Raw genomic sequence first — 18,684 nt, forward strand, 5'->3', positions numbered from 1 at the left:
AAAATCCTAGATTCAAATATTGGTTCCTTCTTGTCCTATTTGTGTTAAAATAGTTTAAAAAGGAAAAAGAAACTCTCGTCTCCAAAATCAGTGTTGAGTTTCTCTTTCTGAAATTTCTTCACAAGGGAGGTTTTTTCTAAGATTGGGTATTTGTATCGCAGGGTATCATGTAACCGTATGGATGTCAAAAGGAGGCATTTATTAACCCACAGAGCCTTCTCTCTTCTGACTATTATCAATGTTGTTGTTGTTGTTCTAGGGTTTAACGCCATTTTTCAGCACAAGATAGGCTATACATGGCGGCTAGTATAACTGGTGGAGGAAGAACCCTGGAAACCCAGGGAAGAACCACCAACCCACGAGAAGCTACTGGCAAGCTTTCTCACATATCCACATTGGACTATTATGAATGTAATAGACACAAGAAAACTGCCTATGGCATCACAACTGGAATGCAAAACTGTCTTGTCAATATTGAATAGTATTCATTATATCTTATATATATACATGTAACATTACTCTGCAAGCAACAGTGGTCAATAAACTGACCTACATTCAAAAATAACACTGGTTAATGGAATTTAAAATTTAGGTCACAGTGACAAAAGTTGTATAGTGCTTCTCTCGATGCCTATACATACATTTACCAAGCTACATGACTTTGCAGGCAATAGTGTCTGTGAAACAAGGCTTATTATGAAGATTAATAAAGTTCACTAGAGTGCAAAATATTGGTCACAGTAACCTAGTTCTGCCTAAAGGGTGTAGTAGTTCAATATGATGCATTCATATACAACATAACATCAGTTTCTGGACAAAACAGTCAAGGAAACTGAGCTACAAGTCAACCCTAACCTAAGCAGTGATGCCAGACAGATGGATGGATGATTGAACTGATTGACAGAGATCATCAGTCCATAGACTGGAAATGCTTTGCATTTTGAACAATAAATTACAAAACTGACAAGCAATTTTTAACAAATAATTTCTGCTTTACAATAACTAGATATCAATTGGTTCTATTTTCATAATACGTAACTTCAAAACTAGGTCTGAATAGTTCTTATACCATACCGCCTCAGCTACAAAAAAATATTCAGTTTTCTGTTGCACTTGTAATGGCAGTCACAAGGAACTGTCAATGCTCCAAAATATATATTTTAAAATTTAAAGTTATTTTTTTCTCTATATAAGTCTGATGAAAGATTAAATATGTTATCAATGAATAATGTTGCATATCCAGATAACAGCTTTAGAAAAATCAGGTGGATGCATGCCATTATAAGATAATGGGAAAAGGGAGACAATTCTGAGAAAACTTCTTGCATATGCTCATTAGTTTCGTTTATGTAAATTTTGTTTCACTGAGTGTTAAAGTTACAGTCTTCAAAAAGCAATAAAGGATAAATCTAACATCTCCATTACATGCACCAAACCAAGTTTAGATGGTTCTAACATTTCCTAATTCGTCTTGTCTAAAGTGAAGCCTTATGTTAATTTAGTAAAGGTTTGTTTTCATCGGGTTGAATATTTCATGGCACAGCAACAGATGCAGACCACTGAAAAAAAAGTGCCTTGTCCAAGGAAAAACCATGGTAGCTAACTGGACTGATCAAATGGTAGAAATCAAACTGGACTGGTCCTATGGTAGAAGTAAAATCGGACTGATGCAATGGTAGAAATCAAACCAGACTGATCTGATCATAGAAATCAAACCAGACTGATCTGATGGTAGAAATCAATAAAACCAGACTGATCCTACAGTAGGAATAAAATCATACTGATCTGATGGCATAAATCAAACCTGCACCCTTTTATTCACAAGTCCAACATGCTAACCTTTTAAGACATACAGAAGAGTGCATTGAGTCTACATTCCAGAGCCTGCAGGGGGATAGTCAAAGGTACCTACGTTTCTTTAAGGGATAAAATGTCAGAAAGTCTAGCTAGCAGACATTATACATTATATCATTTATCACACTCAGTGCATGTATGTCACTAAGTTGTGATATAAATGTTGCCTTCCCTAGATGGCACCCTGCATGCACTGTCTAAGATGTCTTGAGTTTTAGCAGCTAGTATATGGTAACGATCTGCAAGTACAACTTAGACATAAACTTGACATCATTAACTCTATTTTTCACTTGCAGTGCAAAAATTATCTTAAATATACCAGTGCAGAGTGTATTGAAACACCCTGTCTCATAAAGAGGATGGCCTCAGATGAGACTTAAGGCAACTTAAAATACATTATGAACTAGACAAACATTGCCCTCCCTGACTATAAACAGTCTGCAAACAACACTGAATTAAAAAAACATACAATAACTCTTTATTTAACTTTATTATATTTATTTTTATTTATTATTATTTACTGGTGATCCCAGATTGTTCACCTTACTTCCAGCAAACTTCCACATTAACTCCATGTAAATCAAATGCAAAAACTGGAAGGTTCACATTTCCATCAGAAAGATCCAACATATTTGCTTGTGAGATTACATGGACACAAAGTGAGAATGTAATGTAGGACAGCTTTAAACAGAATATGATCTGTAGACAGTACCCTCACTGAAAAACAAAATTCACTATACAAGCATAGCTTTAGAAAAGGTACAAGGAGTACATCAGATAAAATAGAGGTAACATAGGAATTCTTCAACCCAGTCCATGACATTTTATAATACTAGATTACATCATGGGCATTGGCTATTTGCATTGGGATCAACCACACAGAATTTTTTTATTATTGATGTTTGTATTATCAGAGTCAGCACTCTAGTCAGATGACAGTGTAACAGGAATGCAGATTAATGTTCTAATCATACAGTCCTGTGTGTATCTGTAAAATGCATTTTGTTCAAAGACAGAAAGATTACATAAAGCACCAAAATTGTGTTAAAATGAAAATGTCTTCATACCTTGCCAAAAACAAATACTGTAAAAAAATTATTGTGCTTGCTCTAATGCTACTCTCTGGAGTCAACTCCCTGTAAGTATTATACTCTTTGGAGTTAACTTCCTGTAAGCATTATACCCTTTGGAGTTAATGCCCTGTAAGTATTATACTCTTTGGAATTAACTTCCTGTAAGTATTATACTCTTTGGAGTCAACTCCCTGTAAGTATTATACTCTTTGGAGTCAACTCCCTGTAAGTATTACACTCTTTGGAGTCAACTCCCTGTAAGTATTATACTCTTTGGAGTTAATTCCCTGTAATTATTGTACTCTTTGCAGTAAATTCCCTGTAAGTAGTATACCCTTTGAGTTAACTTCATGTAAGTATTATACTCTTTGGAGTCAACTTCCTGTAAGTATTATACTCTTTGGAGTTAACTCCCTGTAAGTATTATACTCTTTTTAGTTAACTTCCTGCAAGTATTATACTCTTTGGAGTTAACTCCCTGTAAATATTATACTCTTTGGAGTTAACTCCCTGTAAATATTATACTCTTTGGAGTGAACTCCCTGTAAGTATAATACTCTTTGGAGTTAACTTTCTTAAGTATTATTAGATCTGTGACAAACGTACATAACTTTAAAGCTAAAAATTTTAGTATTACCAGCAAAAGCAGAGCTAATTTTAACTTTTTATAAAATGTACAATATTTGTTTTCTTCTGAAAGGAAAAGTGTGTGAAAGTGTGAGATCTTATGGGAGAATAGTTACTTTGTAACCAAATAAATTAAATTCACTTTTTAAGTTGTTCATTATTATTATTATGATAATTATTATTATTATTATTATTATTATTATTATTATTATTATTATTATTATTAATATTGTTATCCCCACACTTCATTTTTGGGTAAGGTTGTTGCAAAAGTCATTGAAAAAAGAGAATTTCTGCTTTTTGATTTAGTACTGATGCAACTCTTTGTTTGCAATATTGTTGATGGATATTTAGTGATGGGCAGGAAACATTCTGATCTTTCATTATCACAAATATCTTTTGAAACATCTTGTTTGCCTAATAAGAAATACATGTTCTGAACAACGTACCTGAAGTGTTTGAGTATGAATACCGCTGATTATATATATACATCATCATCATCATCGTTGTTATCATTATTATTATTATTACTAGCTTCTGCATAAGTGGTGGAATTTAAAAAATATCAGAGAGAATCATAGCTTCTGACAGTGCATTTTGAAAAGGAATCAAAGTTGGCTAACAAAAACTCTAAGACATACAATATTCCCTCAATAAAAGGTGTCTCAATACATCATAGTTTCTTTTTTATATTCGGTATTTCAATACAACATAGTTTCTTGCTATAAGACATCTCAATACAACATAGTTTCTTGCTTTAAGGCATCTCAATACAACACAGTCTCTTGCTATAAGGCATCTCAATACAACATAGTCTCTTGCTATAAGGCATCTTAATACAACATAGTCTCTTGCTATAAGGCATCTCAATACAACATAGTTTATTGCTATAAGGCATCTCAATACAACATAGTCTCTTGCTTAAGGTATCTCAATACAACATAGTTTCTTGCTTTAAGGCATCTCAATACAACATAGTCTCTTGCTATAAGGCATCTCAATACAACATAGTCTCTTGCTATAAGGCATCTTAATACAACATAGTCTCTTGCTATAAGGCATCTCAATACAACATAGTTTCTTGCTATAAAGCATCTCAATACAACATAGTTTCTTGCTTAAGGCATCTCAATACAACATAGTCTCTTCCTATAAGGCATCTTAATACAACATAGTCTCTTGCTATAAGGCATCTCAATACAACATAGTTTCTTGCTTAAGGCATCTCAATACAACATAGTTTCTTGCTTAAGGCATCTTAATACAACATAGTCTCTTCCTATAAGGCACCTCAATACAACATAGTTTCTTGCTATAAGGCATCTTAATACAACATAGTCTCTTGCTATAAGGTATGCTATAAGGCATCTCAATACAACATATTTTCTTGCTTAAGGCATCTCAATACAACATAGTTTCTTGCTATAAGGCATCTCAATACAACATATTTTCTTGCTATAAGGCATCTCAATACAACATATTTTCTTGCTTAAGGCATCTCAATACAACATAGTTTCTTGCTTAAGGCATCTTAATACAACAGTATCTTCCTATAAGGCACCTCAATACAACATAGTTTCTTGCTATAAGGCATCTCAATACAACATAGTTTCTTGCTATAAGGCATCTCAATACAACATAGTTTCTTACTATAAGGCATCTCAATACAACATAGTTTCTTGCTTAAGGCATCTCAATACAACATGGTTTATTGCTATAAGGCATCTCAATATAACATAGTTTCTTGCTTAAGGCATCTCAATACAACATAGTTTCTTGCTATATGGCATCTCAATACAACAGTTTCTTGCTTAAGGCATCTCAATACAACATAGTCTCTTGATATATGGCATCTCAATACAACATAGTTTCTTGCTATATGGCATCTCAATACAACATAGTTTCTTGCTTAAGGCATCTCAATACAACATAGTCTTGATATAAGGCATCTCAATACAACATAGTTCTTGCTATATGGCATCTCAATACAACATAGTTTCTTGCTTAAGGCATCTTAATACAACACAGACTCTTCCTATAAGGCATCTTAATACAACATAGTCTCTTGCTATAAGGCACCTCAATACAACATAGTTTCTTGCTAAAGGCACCTCAATACAACATAGTTTCTTGCTAAAGGCATCTCAATACAACATAGTTTCTTGCTATAAGGCATATCAATACAACATAGTTTCTTACTATAAGGCACCTCAATACAACATAGTTTCTTCCTATAAGACATCTTAATACAACATAGTCTCTTGCTATAAGGCATCTCAATACAACATAGTTTATTGCTATAAGGCATCTTAATACAACATAGTCTCTTGCTATTTTGCACCTCAATACAACATAGTTTCTTGCTAAAGGCATCTCAATACAACATAGTTTCTTGCTATAAGGCATCTCAATACAACTCAGTCTCTTGCTATAAGGCATCTTAATACAACATAGTCTCTTCCTATAAGGCATCTTAATACAACATAGTCTCTTGCTATAATGCATCTCAATACAACATAGCTTCTTGCTATAAGGCATCTCAATACAACACAGTTTCTTGCTTAAGGCATCTCAATACAACACAGTTTCTTGCTATAAGGCACCTCAATACAACATAGTTTCTTGCTATAAGGAACCTCAGTATGACATGGTATCATATGTAAATAAGTTCCATATTTCAATTCTGCATGCCATTATAACACTGGTCAACAGTGAAATCATTACTGACTTGAAAAGGCCCTAATCTGTAGTATTTTGGTGTGCCGAACACGAATATAACCGTGAAAAATTTGTATTGGCTCTCGTTTTGAAGATATTCATATACCTCATTTTCTATGTTTCACTGTGTAAATTTCTCCAGTAGGACTGCAGCAACATCCGGAATAATGATGTAACATTGCATAATACCATCATGCTCACATCATCCACAGTTGATTGCATCATTTTCTGATGCAATGCAATACTAATGCCATGCGGCTGCTGAAGTAAGTTGACGTCAGCAGTGTACTATACATGTGTAGGCCTATTATACTAATGCCAGGCGGCTGCTGAAGCTGACGTAAGCAGTGTACTATATAAAGCCCAATCAGATAGGTTCAGCATTTAAAATATTTTAGACGTTGTGCGAGACAGTTCAAGCTACTGTTACATAAAACTTATTATTTTATCCATTTACGTACAATAAAGAACAGTAATGCCTCGAAAGTGTGTTAATACCGCGGACAATTTTTGCTATATTTGTGGGGAAGTGACATTTGCCAACCAGAAGAAAAGTATCAATTCTCAAGTGAAGAAGGCATATCATCTTTACTTCGGATGCAAGGTTGGTGACCAAGACAAGCCTTGGGCTCCGCATATATGCTGTGCTACATGTACAACACAGCTTTCACAGTGGTTGAATTGCAAAAGGTCATCAATGCCGTTTGCAGTCCCAATGGTGTGGAGAGAGCCAAGCAACCACCTAAATGACTGTTACTTCTGCTTGGTTCCTCCTCTTTCCGGCGGAATAACGAAGCGAAAGAAGTCGAGAATAGTCTACCCAAACATTCCGTCTGCATTGAGACCAGTTCCACATGGTGAGGGACTTCCTATTCCAGAACCTCCAGCAGAATATTCTCTTGATTCATCTGACGAAGACAAAGGTGAGTCGACCTGTTCTTCTCCTGGTCCATCAGCATGCAGTGATCCAGATTTTCACTGTGGTGCATCATCAACCCCACACAGAATAACACAGGAAGAACTAAATGACCTGATTCGTGATTTGGACTTATCAAAGAACAAGGCAGAATTGCTAGGATCAAGACTCCAACAATGGAATCTTCTAGAAGAAGATGTCACAATTACTGCATATCGAAAGCGCCACCAGCAATTGGAGCCTTTCTTCAGAAAGGAAAGTAATCTGATATTCTGTTCCGATATTGAGGGCCTCATGAATGCTTTAAAAATCACTCATGACCCACAAGAATGGAGACTATTTGTGGACTCTTCGAAACTGAGTCTCAAGGCTGTGCTTTTGCACAATGGAAACATTCTTCCATCTATTCCAGTAGCGTATGCTGTCCACATGAAAGAGACATACGATAACTTAAGGCAGCTACTGAATTCCATTGAGTATAACAAGTACAGCTGGCACCTCTGTGGTGATTTGAAGGTAGTTGCCCTTTTAATGGGACTGCAGCAAGGATATACAAAATACATGTGTTTCTTATGCGAGTGGGATAGCCGAGCAAGGGAAATGCACTACATGAGGAAGGAATGGACTCACAGGCAGAATGTAGCCATTGGAGAGAAGAATATCCAACACCCAGCTCTGGTTGAGGCTCAGAAAATCTTGCTACCACCCCTTCACATCAAACTAGGTTTGATGAAGAACTTCGTGAAAGCCATTGACCGGACTTTGCCAGCATTCCGATACCTGCATGAAAAATTCCCTCGACTCAGCGAAGCAAAGATTAAAGAGGGAGTTTTTGTGGGTCCTCAGATTCGAGAGCTTTTCAAAGATGACCGGTTCAACAACTTGCTGGAAGGTGACGCGAAACAAGCATGGAATGCTTTTCGCCTAGTTTCTACAAACTTCCTAGGAAATGTTAGGGCAGAAAACTATAAGGAACTAGTAGAAGACATGTTGATGAAGTATAAGAAACTTGGCTGCAATATGTCTCTAAAGATTCACTTCCTTCATTCCCATTTGGATTTCTTTCCTAGCAACTGTGGTATTGTTAGTGATGAACACGGCGAACGTTTTCATCAAGATATCGCAACAATGGAACAAAGATACCAGGGAAAATGGTCCACTACAATGCTGGCTGACTACTGCTGGACACTCCTCAGAGATGCTCCCGAACAGCTATACAAGAGACAGGCGAAGAAATCTAAGATGTAGTCAATGACTTGATTTTTTATAGGTAGGCTATTACAGTTGACCTTTTACTATTGGAATGCATTTCGTTATGTAAACATTAATTTCTTGCAGATTACAAAAAAACTAGAGCCAATTTTGCAATTTGTCTGTCATATTCGTGTTCAGCACATAAAAATTGATAAGAATTGACTAATTTTATTTCAGTAACATGACTTTTGTAAAAATTTGTTGTCCAGTGTAATTAGTGTCCTGCTATAAGGCACTTCACTTTAACATAATCCCTCAGTATAAGAAACTTCAGTTTAATATCAACCTCACTATAATGAACTTCAGTTTAACATGAGTGTGTGAGTGTGATTTGGTTTTTAACATAGATTTAACAATGTTTCAGTCATATCACTACGATGTCTGCATTGAGGCTGCTTATAGTGTTGTTTAGCATTGAGGCATCATACCGCAGACATGTAGATCATGTCCCACCCATTCGCATTATCCTGACACCAGGCCTACCAGTCCTAACACTAACCTATTAATGCTTAGTGCCAAGCAAAGCACCTGCTAGTACCATTTTTACAAGTCTTTGGTATGATTCAGCGGGGGTTTGAACCTGCAATCTCCCATATCTGAGGTAGATGATCTAACCACTGAGGTCTCCCAGTTTAATATGAATATCACTAAAACATATTTCAGTTTAATAAGGACCTCACTATAAGGAACTTCAGTTTAACACTGTCCTTCACTATATGGTCTTCAGTTTAACATAGAGTTAACTATAAGGTACTTCAGATTAACATGGACCTCACTATGAGGAACATCAATTTAATATGGACCTCACAATAAGGCACTTCTGTTTAACATGGATCTTACTTTAAGACACTTTAGTTTAATCTGGAATTCACTATAAGGTATTGCATTTTAACATGGACCTCACTATAAGGTGCTTCAGTTTCACTTGACCTCATTATAAGGTACTTCAGTTTCATATGGAGATTACTATAAGATACTTCAGTTTAACATGGATCTCAATATAAGGCACTTTAGTTTAATGTGGACCTTACCATAAGGCAATGCAGTTTAACATGGATCTCACTATAAGGCACTTTAGTTTAATGTGGACCTTACTATAAGGCAATGCAGTTTAACATGGATCTCATTTTAAGGCACTTCATCTTCACATGGAGTTCATTATAAGGCCATCAGTTTCACATGGACCTCACTATAAGGCACTTCAGTTTAATATGGACCTTACTATAATTCACTTCAGTTTAACATAGACCTCACTATAAGGCACTTCAGTTTAATATAGACCTTATTATAAGGCACTTCAGTTTAATATGGACCTTAGTATAAGGCACTTCAGTTTAATATGGACCTTATTATAAGGCACTTCAGTTTAATATGGACCTCACTATAAGATACTTAATTTTGATATTGACCTCACTATAATTCACTTCAGTTTAATTTGGACCTCACTACAAGGTAGTTCAGTTTAATATGGACCTTATTATAAGGCACTTCTGTTTAATATGGACCTTATTATAAGGCACTTCAGTTTAATCTGGACATCACTATAAGGTGCTTAAGTTTAATATGGACCTCACTATGAGGCATTTCAGTTTAACATGACATTACTTTAATCCACTTCAGTTTAACATGGACCTTACTATAATTCACTTCAGTTTATTATGGCCCTCACTATAATTCACTTCAGTTTAAGATAGACCTCACTATAAGGTACTTCAGTTTATTATGGACCTCACTATAATTCACTTCAGTTTAATATGGACCTCACTACAAGGCACTTCAGTTTAATATGGACCTTATTATAAGGCACTTCAGTCTAATATGGACCTTATTATAAGGCACTTCAGTTTAATCTGGACATCACTATAAGGTCCTTAAGTTTAATATGGACCTTACTATAAGGCACTTCAGTTTATTATGGACCTCACTCTAAGGTGTGTAAGTTTAATACAGACCTCACTATAAGGCACTTCAGTTTAACTAAATCTCACTATAAAGTACTTCGGTTTAACATGGACCTCACTGTAAGGCACTTCAGTTCTATATGGGCCTCACTACAAGGTGCTTCAGTTTAATATGGACATCACTATAAGGCACTTCAGTTTAATATGGACCTCATTATAAGACACATCAGTTGAATATGGACCTTATTATAAGGCACTTCACTTTAATACGGACCTTATTATAAGGCACTTCAGTTTAATATGGACCTTATTATAAGGCACTTCAGTTTAATATGGATCTCACTATAAGGTGCTTCAGTTTAATGTGGATCTCACTATAAGGTGCTTCAGTTTATTATGGATCTCATTATAAGGTGCTTCAGTTTAATATTAACCGTATTATAATGCACTTCAGTTTTAATATGGATCTTTATATAAGACACTTCAGTTTAATATGGACATCACTATAAGGCACTTCAGTTTAATATGGACTTCACTATAAGGTACTTCAGTTTAATATGAACCTCATTATTAGGCACTTCAGTTTAATATGGACCTTATTATAAGGCATTGTAGCTTAAAAATGGATATCATTATAAGACTCCAGTTTAATATGGACCTCATTATAAGGTGCTTCAGTTTAATATGGACCTTATTATAAGGCACTTCAGTTCAATATGGACCTTATTATAAGGCACTTCAGTTTTGTTGTTGTTGTTGTGGGGCTTAACGCCATTTTTCAGCACACGATAGGCTATACATGGCGGCCAGTATTAATGGTGGAGGAAGAACCCGGGAAAACCATGGAAAGAACCACCGACCCACGAGAAGCTACTGGCAAGCTTTCTCACATACCCACATTGGCTGAATCCTAGACTCGAACCACCACAGACAGAGGTGAGATGGCAGTGATCCGTAACGTAGAGCAATTTAGACCACTCGGCCACTCAGGGCCCTGCATTTCAGTTTAACATGGACCTTATTATAAGGCACTTCAGTTTAATATGGATATCACTATAAGGCACTTCAGTTTAATATGGATCTCACAAAAAGGCACTTCAGTTTAATATGGACCTCACTACAAGGTACTTCAGTTCAATATGGACCTCATTATAAGGTGCTTCAGTTTAATATGGACCTCACTACAATGTACTTCAGTTTAATATGGACCTTATTATAAGGCACTTCAGTTTAATATGGACCTCACTATAAAGCACTTCAGTTTAATAATGACCTCAATACAAGGCACTTCAGTTTAATATGGACCTCACTATAAGGCACTTCATAGACCATACAACAAGGTGCTTCAGTAAAACATAGTCCTTCACAATAAGACACTTCAGTTTAACATATTTTGATGCTGCAGGCCCTTATAATCATTTCCTCACTATAACACACCTTAGCATAACATGGTTTCTGATATGAAATATCATAATCACAGATTCCATATTTCGATGCTGCAAGCCCTTATAATCATTTCCTCGCTATAAGGCACCTTAGCATAATCACCGTGACTCATATCGTTGCTTACAACTGACCCGTCATATATGTACTATATAATAACTACAAGGGAGGACACTTCTCTCCTTGCTCGCACGACCTATTTATGAAACAACGCTTACATTTCAAGCTATGCTTTGTGTAGCTTCCTAAATTTAGTATCGATATTTAGCTCAGGCATTTGACTGTGTATCCCTATCAAAAGTTTGACTTAATATCATACCTTTAAGGAATGCCAAATCATTTTCCCATGGTACTTTTCGACATGGTCCTGATCATGCCTGCTTAATCCGCATGAACAAAGCACTGAATGGAATACTGTCCTCTCAATGGTTAAAAGAAAATGACATCCTTTATTTATTTATACTTATTTTCAGTTGGCCAATGAGAAAGTAGTATTGAGGTGAGCATAACACGGTCCAGGATATAAAATATCATAATCATGGATCCCATATTTCAGTGCTGCAACCCATTAATAAAAAATAATATGGTTTTGTATTTTTTAAAATTACAAAAAGCCTGACAGTGACTGTACAAAGCAACCTCACTCTATAAGAATGAATATGGGTTCCTTGAAAGGCTAATTGTGAGGGAAGAAAGTCTTTCTGTTAGTAAGAATCAAAATCTTGAAGGACACAAGCAACTGACTTACATCATTGAGACTATTATTGACTAGTTTCATGCAATATAATAAGTGACTGATGTACAACAAAACTTATGTACATTGATATGTATGGGGAGGTGTGGTCAGGAATTAAATGGAAAAACAACCTAAGCCAGTAAAATGTGAAATGTAGGTCACAGTTACATTTTAGTGTATTATTAACAGAGATGCATACAGTCATCTAGACGAATGATTCTAGCATGAACAGAGTTTAAGATATAAACTTAGAACACAAAATTTAACCAAGTCAGCTTGAAATGAAACATGGGTCATGGTGACCTACCAATACTTTTGTTATGAGGGTCTAGCATTTGTCAATTTGCCTTCCCTTCCCGGGTTTCATGATTTCCATGTTTATCAGTAGCTACAAAGTTTGGAAAAAGGTTAAGCAAATGCAAGAAATTAATCAACAATAGACATATTGTGTACATGTACAAGTTAGTCCCTCAGCCCATTATCTACGGGCGGATGAAATGAAACCCATTCAAAACTGTTGTATAGGCTTATATCAGTGCAATTTCCAAGGCAGGGGTAGAACAATAGCTCTCCTCTTTAGTGAGAAAAGTAGGCCATTTCAGCAACAACAATTTACCTGCTCAGTCTGTGCTCAAATTAAGGGACAAAGGTGAATGCACACATCAGTGACCATGACCATAATTATAACCATGTCTTGGAAACTGTGCTACATGTAGATCACAAATGGAAGAAACAAAAACAGAGAGAAAAAAGATAAAAAGTAGTATAAAATGCACATGCATGTCAATTCAGGTTACAAATCTTCAAAATTAACATTAATAATAATAATAATAATAATAATAATAATAATAATAATAATAATGATAATAATAATAATAATAATGATGATAATAATAATAGTAATAATAATAATAAAAATAATTATAATAATAACATTAATAATAATAATAATAATAATAATAATAATAATAATAATAATAATAATAATAATAATAATAATAATAATGATAATAATAATAATAGTAATAATAATAATAAAAATAATTATAATAATAATAATAATTATAATAATAATAATAATAATAATAATAATAATAATAATAATAATAATAATTATAATAATAAAAATAATTATAATAATAATAACAATTATAACTTAATGACTGTATACATAAGTATGTGATCACTATGACCTACTTATGTCAATAGTTAGTATCAGTTAAGTACCCTCCAAAAACACTGTACCATTTAGCAGTACACTGCAATTTGATAAAATTCTGAAGAAGTTATTTGGAATTTTGCACTTATAACTCACTGCAGTTCAAGGCATGTTTCCGGCATACTTTGCCAAAGTAGTTATGATCACTGGATAATTAAACCAAACTACAATATGCTTGAAACTCCTTTTGGTCCGTGCATTGCCACCAATTTTAGCTACTGTCATTCTAAATAAATAAATTATACAAAACTGGTTTTGAGTTTCCCCCTGCAGTAAAAACTATCTGTCTGGTGCATGGAGACTGTAAATTTTTTGTCTGACTTTAGGAGCATGTCCAAAAAGCAGGAGATGAATTACAAAGCACATTTTCATTTTCTTTTTAAAATATGTATTTGTTTTTAAAACTGCAATTATTGTATGATTTGGTTAATAGACCTCACTGGGAGCCATAGGTGGATGAGTAGTCTACATTGCTAACTTTTACCGATCACTGACATCTCAGCTCTGTCACCGTGGTTTCAAATTCCAGGCTCAGACACTCGGGGTATGTGAGAAAGCTTGCCCATAAGCTTCCTGTTGGTCAGTAGTTCCTACCAAGTTTTCCCAGGTTCTTCCTCCACCAGATATACTGGCTGCCATTAGCCTGTATAATATGCTGCACAATGGCATTAAACCCAAGACAACAACAATCGCCCTAACCACCTTAAGTACATAAGGAAAGTGGAACGGCGATATAACACATTCTTACATTGTTCATGCTGGTACACTATTTTCCTATCAGAGTCAACCTTTCTTAATATGAATCAGAGAAAGACAATCCAATAAGTGAGTGCTTCAAGGAATGAAAACAGCCCAAACTACCCATATTTAATAAAGTCTCTTTGGCATCCTCAAATTAATTAAATGGTTCACAAATGGAAACAGTTTAAACTAATATGCTAATTAGGTGTGTATCCTTTTTGAAATTTGCATATCAATCCTTAATTTCTTTGTTTTACTCATTAAATTGACTCAGAAAGCAAACACTACACAAGCATTTCTAAAAATTAACTTCTGACACTGTCCACAGACATGAAGACAAACTGACTATATATCACTATTCAGATCTGTGTTAGAATATGGTTGTGTTGTCTGGGATATCTACATCCATACTACATTAAGGATGTTGACAGAATTGAGAAGAATTGAGATGATTCAACACCACGCAGCAAGATTTATATCTGGTGACTACATAACCAGAGAAGCAGGATGCGTCAACAAAAAGCTAACTGACCTGCATCTACTGACATGCCAAGGCAGGCAAAGTAAGATTCGTTTGACGGCTCTCTTACCAAATATATTTTTTAAACCATTAAGACACAAACACCAGAATAAAGCCAAATCTTTTCCAAATTTTGAAAGTATAAACACTGTAGAAAAACTAGTATCAAATAATTGATGTTTTGTAGTTAAGCAATGTAGAACAGAACAATTTAGAAATTCTTTCTTCATAAAAACAATTGTAGACTGGAATCATGAGTGACAGTATTGTATATGTGCAATCATTGTAGAGCTTCAAGACAGCTCTTAAGCAATACTAACTTTCTAGTTGGCTCTCTCTTCCAGTGCAAATTTATGCCGTAACTGGCCCTGTACTGTACACATTCAGATTCCTGTGCAAATTTATGCCAGAACTGGCCTTGCACTGTACAGATTTCAGTACAAATTTATGCTGTTAACTGGTCCTACACTGTACACATTCAGATTCTGGTACAAATTTATGCCAAAACTTGGCCTGCACTGTACAAATTCAGATTCTGGTACAAATTTATGCCATTAAACTGGCCCTACACTGTACACATTCAGATTCTGGTGCAAATTTATGCTATAACTTGCCCTGAACTGTACACATTCAGATTCTGGTACAAATTTATGGTGTAACCAGCCTACACTGTACACATTCAGATTCTGGTACAAATTTATGCTGTAACTTGCCCTACACTGTACACATTCAGATTCCAATGCAAATTAATGCCATAACTTGCCCTGCACTGTACACATTCAGATTCTGGTACAAATTTATGCCGTAACTTGCCCTACACTGTACACATTCAGATTACGGTGCAAATTTATGCCATAACCGGCCTACACTGTACAAATTCAGATTCAGAATTCATCAGCAAACTTCTTTCTTCACAGAAAAGTATGCACAAAAACTGTAACATTTCCTAGAAAAAACTGAACATTTACATCCCTTTACAAATGAATTTAGTTAATTGATTCATGATGATAGCACCTTCTATTTTGATATGAACACATATGATTACATATTCATCCCAGCTCATAGTCTTTCAGAAATAGGAACTGCAATCATGATTGACATCTAAATCATCTAAGCCTTACTTCATGATGTCTGTATTAGTACACAATAACCTTGACTGGTTTCAGCTATTGTTCTCTTTGCATGCACTAAAATTCCATCTAGAAGGAGGGTAAAGGAACCAGACTAAGTGTGGCAGCTCCAAATATATGGCCTTGTGATCTAGTAAATTATGACATTTGCGCATGTACTACATTGCAAAATCACTGAATTTTAGCAAAGAATATTAAGACTCTTTTCTATAGCATACAAAATTTTCTGATTCTACGCTAAAGAAACATAAGGACAAAATTGAAAGAAAAACAATTGTGTGGTTCTAGCAACAATGTGAATAAATATGGATAGGAAGGTCCGTACTATTTTTTTTCTCTAGATTAGTTTTATAACCAGCTCATGCTCATGTGACAGTTTCCAATCTAAAGTTATCGGTTCATATGTGAAAAACTGTACATGGTTGGTACCAATTTTTCATTCTTTTCCTATAGTGTACATTGTATGTATGAAAATGTTATAGGGTATGGGTCTTCAAGAAATGGATGGACAGGATACCAGAACACTCTATTTGCCTCTTTCAAACTCAATATATCCAGTGTCTTCAGCGATGTAGTTAAAATCAGAATGAAAACAACTGTATATATATTCATGAATGAATGCCTCTGGGCATCATTAAATACAGTACCCATTATTTGCAAGTATACTATGTGGGTTTAATATGTATGGGTGAGTATCCATCTGGTGAAGGGAAAGAAAGTAAATATATTCTTTACTATATATGTACATGCTTACTATTTATATGTATACATGTGTATGTGCATTTGTAAATTTATACTTCCTTTGTATGAGGGCATCAAGGTAGATTAGTTTTTCACCTAACTGTGTTACCCTCTTAAATAAAGTTATTATTATTATTATTATTATTATTATTATTATTATTATTATTATTATTATACATTGGTTGGTTCTGTGTGATGAGAAATAAATCTGACCCAAAGGTTTCCTGTCCGAGTGCTAGATTACCCTATTTATCCAATGATAACCCCCCCACTGCTTAATCATAGGACCACCCCTATTTTTACACAATACTGGCAAATATCCACTAATGACATCCTTGTCTATACACAAACCCACCCACTACTTTCAGACCAATTTATTAACCTGGGCCCCTGGTATTATCATAGGAAAACCTGTATAGACATTTCAAAAGCTGCCTTTATACCCAGTATTTTAAGCCAACTAAACCATCTTCATCAGGTATTGACAGAAAACTAACTTACCTCAGAAAAATAGAGTGAGTTATCAACTTCCTAAAACACATGTATGTCTCTCACAAATTAATAAAGATTTCAGCAAATTGTTACCATTATATTTGTACAGCCTATGCTACATTTGGTTTCTTGCTTTACAGCAATATATTAATACAATACGAGTATATTAAGGAGCAAAGTACTTTGCCAGTGACAGACAACTCAGCAGTCCTGATCCAATGGTAGAATCTGAATGTGAACTATTTTGGTCTGACATGCTAATCACTGAGCCACCCTGACTCCTAAACTTTGCTCTGCATAAAATAGCTATGAAGGTGCTGATGTGCTTTTAATCCCTATACATAAATACAGTACATACATACACACTTACAGCAGATTAAAATGTGTAAATGTTTTGGAGGCATATCTAGAAAACAAGAAAAAGATAACTACTGCTGGTATTGTTCTTGATATACCTGTAAACAACATATCAATTAGCCTAAGTGCTAAAAACAAAAGCCCTGAACTGTAATGGATATGATATGGTACATATCCTAAATAACTGTAATGGACACGATATGGTACACATCCTAAATAACTGTAATGGACACAATATGGTACATGTCCTAAATAACTGTAATGGACATGATATGGTACATGTCCTAAATAACAGTAATGGACATGATATGGTACATGTCCTAAATAACTGTAATGGACATGATATGGTAAATGTCCTAAATAACAGTAATGGACATGATATGGTACATGTCCTAAATAACTGTAATGGACATGATATGGTACATGTCCTAAATAACTGAAATGGACACGATATGGTACATGTCCTAAATAACTGTAATGGACAATATATGGTACATGTCCTAAATAACTGTAATGGACTTGATATGGTACATGTCCTAAATAACTGTAATGGACATGATATGGTACATGTCCTAAATAACAGTAATGTACATGATATTGTACATGTCCTAAATAACTGTAATGGACACAATATGGTACATGTCCTAAATAACTGTAATGGACACAATATGGTACATGTCCTAAATAACTGTAATGGACATGATATGGTACATGTCCTAAATAACTGTAATGGACATGATATGGTACATGTCCTAAATAACTGTAATGGACATGATATGGTGCATGTCCTAAATAACTGTAATGGACAATATATGGTACATGTCCCAAATAACTGTAATTGACATGATATGGTACATGACCTAAATAACTGTAATGGACATGATATGGTACATGTCCTAAATAACTGTAATGGACATGATATGGTACATGTCCTAAATAACTGAAATGGACACGATATGGTA

The 18,684-nt window shown here is 34.8% G+C and overlaps 2 protein-coding genes across 3 annotated transcripts in view; one reads left to right on the plus strand and one right to left on the minus strand.

Annotated features, from left to right (window-relative positions):
* Positions 1-18,684, minus strand: part of LOC149772792 (uncharacterized) — a 132,806-nt gene that overhangs the window by 81,504 nt on the left and 32,618 nt on the right. The gene's annotated exons all lie outside the window — the stretch shown is intronic.
* Positions 1-18,684, plus strand: part of LOC149772793 (NAD kinase-like) — a 163,802-nt gene that overhangs the window by 7,885 nt on the left and 137,233 nt on the right. The gene's annotated exons all lie outside the window — the stretch shown is intronic.

Source organism: Sinohyriopsis cumingii, unplaced genomic scaffold (assembly GCF_028554795.1).
Source record: "Sinohyriopsis cumingii isolate HCF-2022 unplaced genomic scaffold, ASM2855479v2 utg001176l, whole genome shotgun sequence".
Classification (NCBI taxonomy): domain Eukaryota; kingdom Metazoa; phylum Mollusca; class Bivalvia; order Unionida; family Unionidae; genus Sinohyriopsis; species Sinohyriopsis cumingii.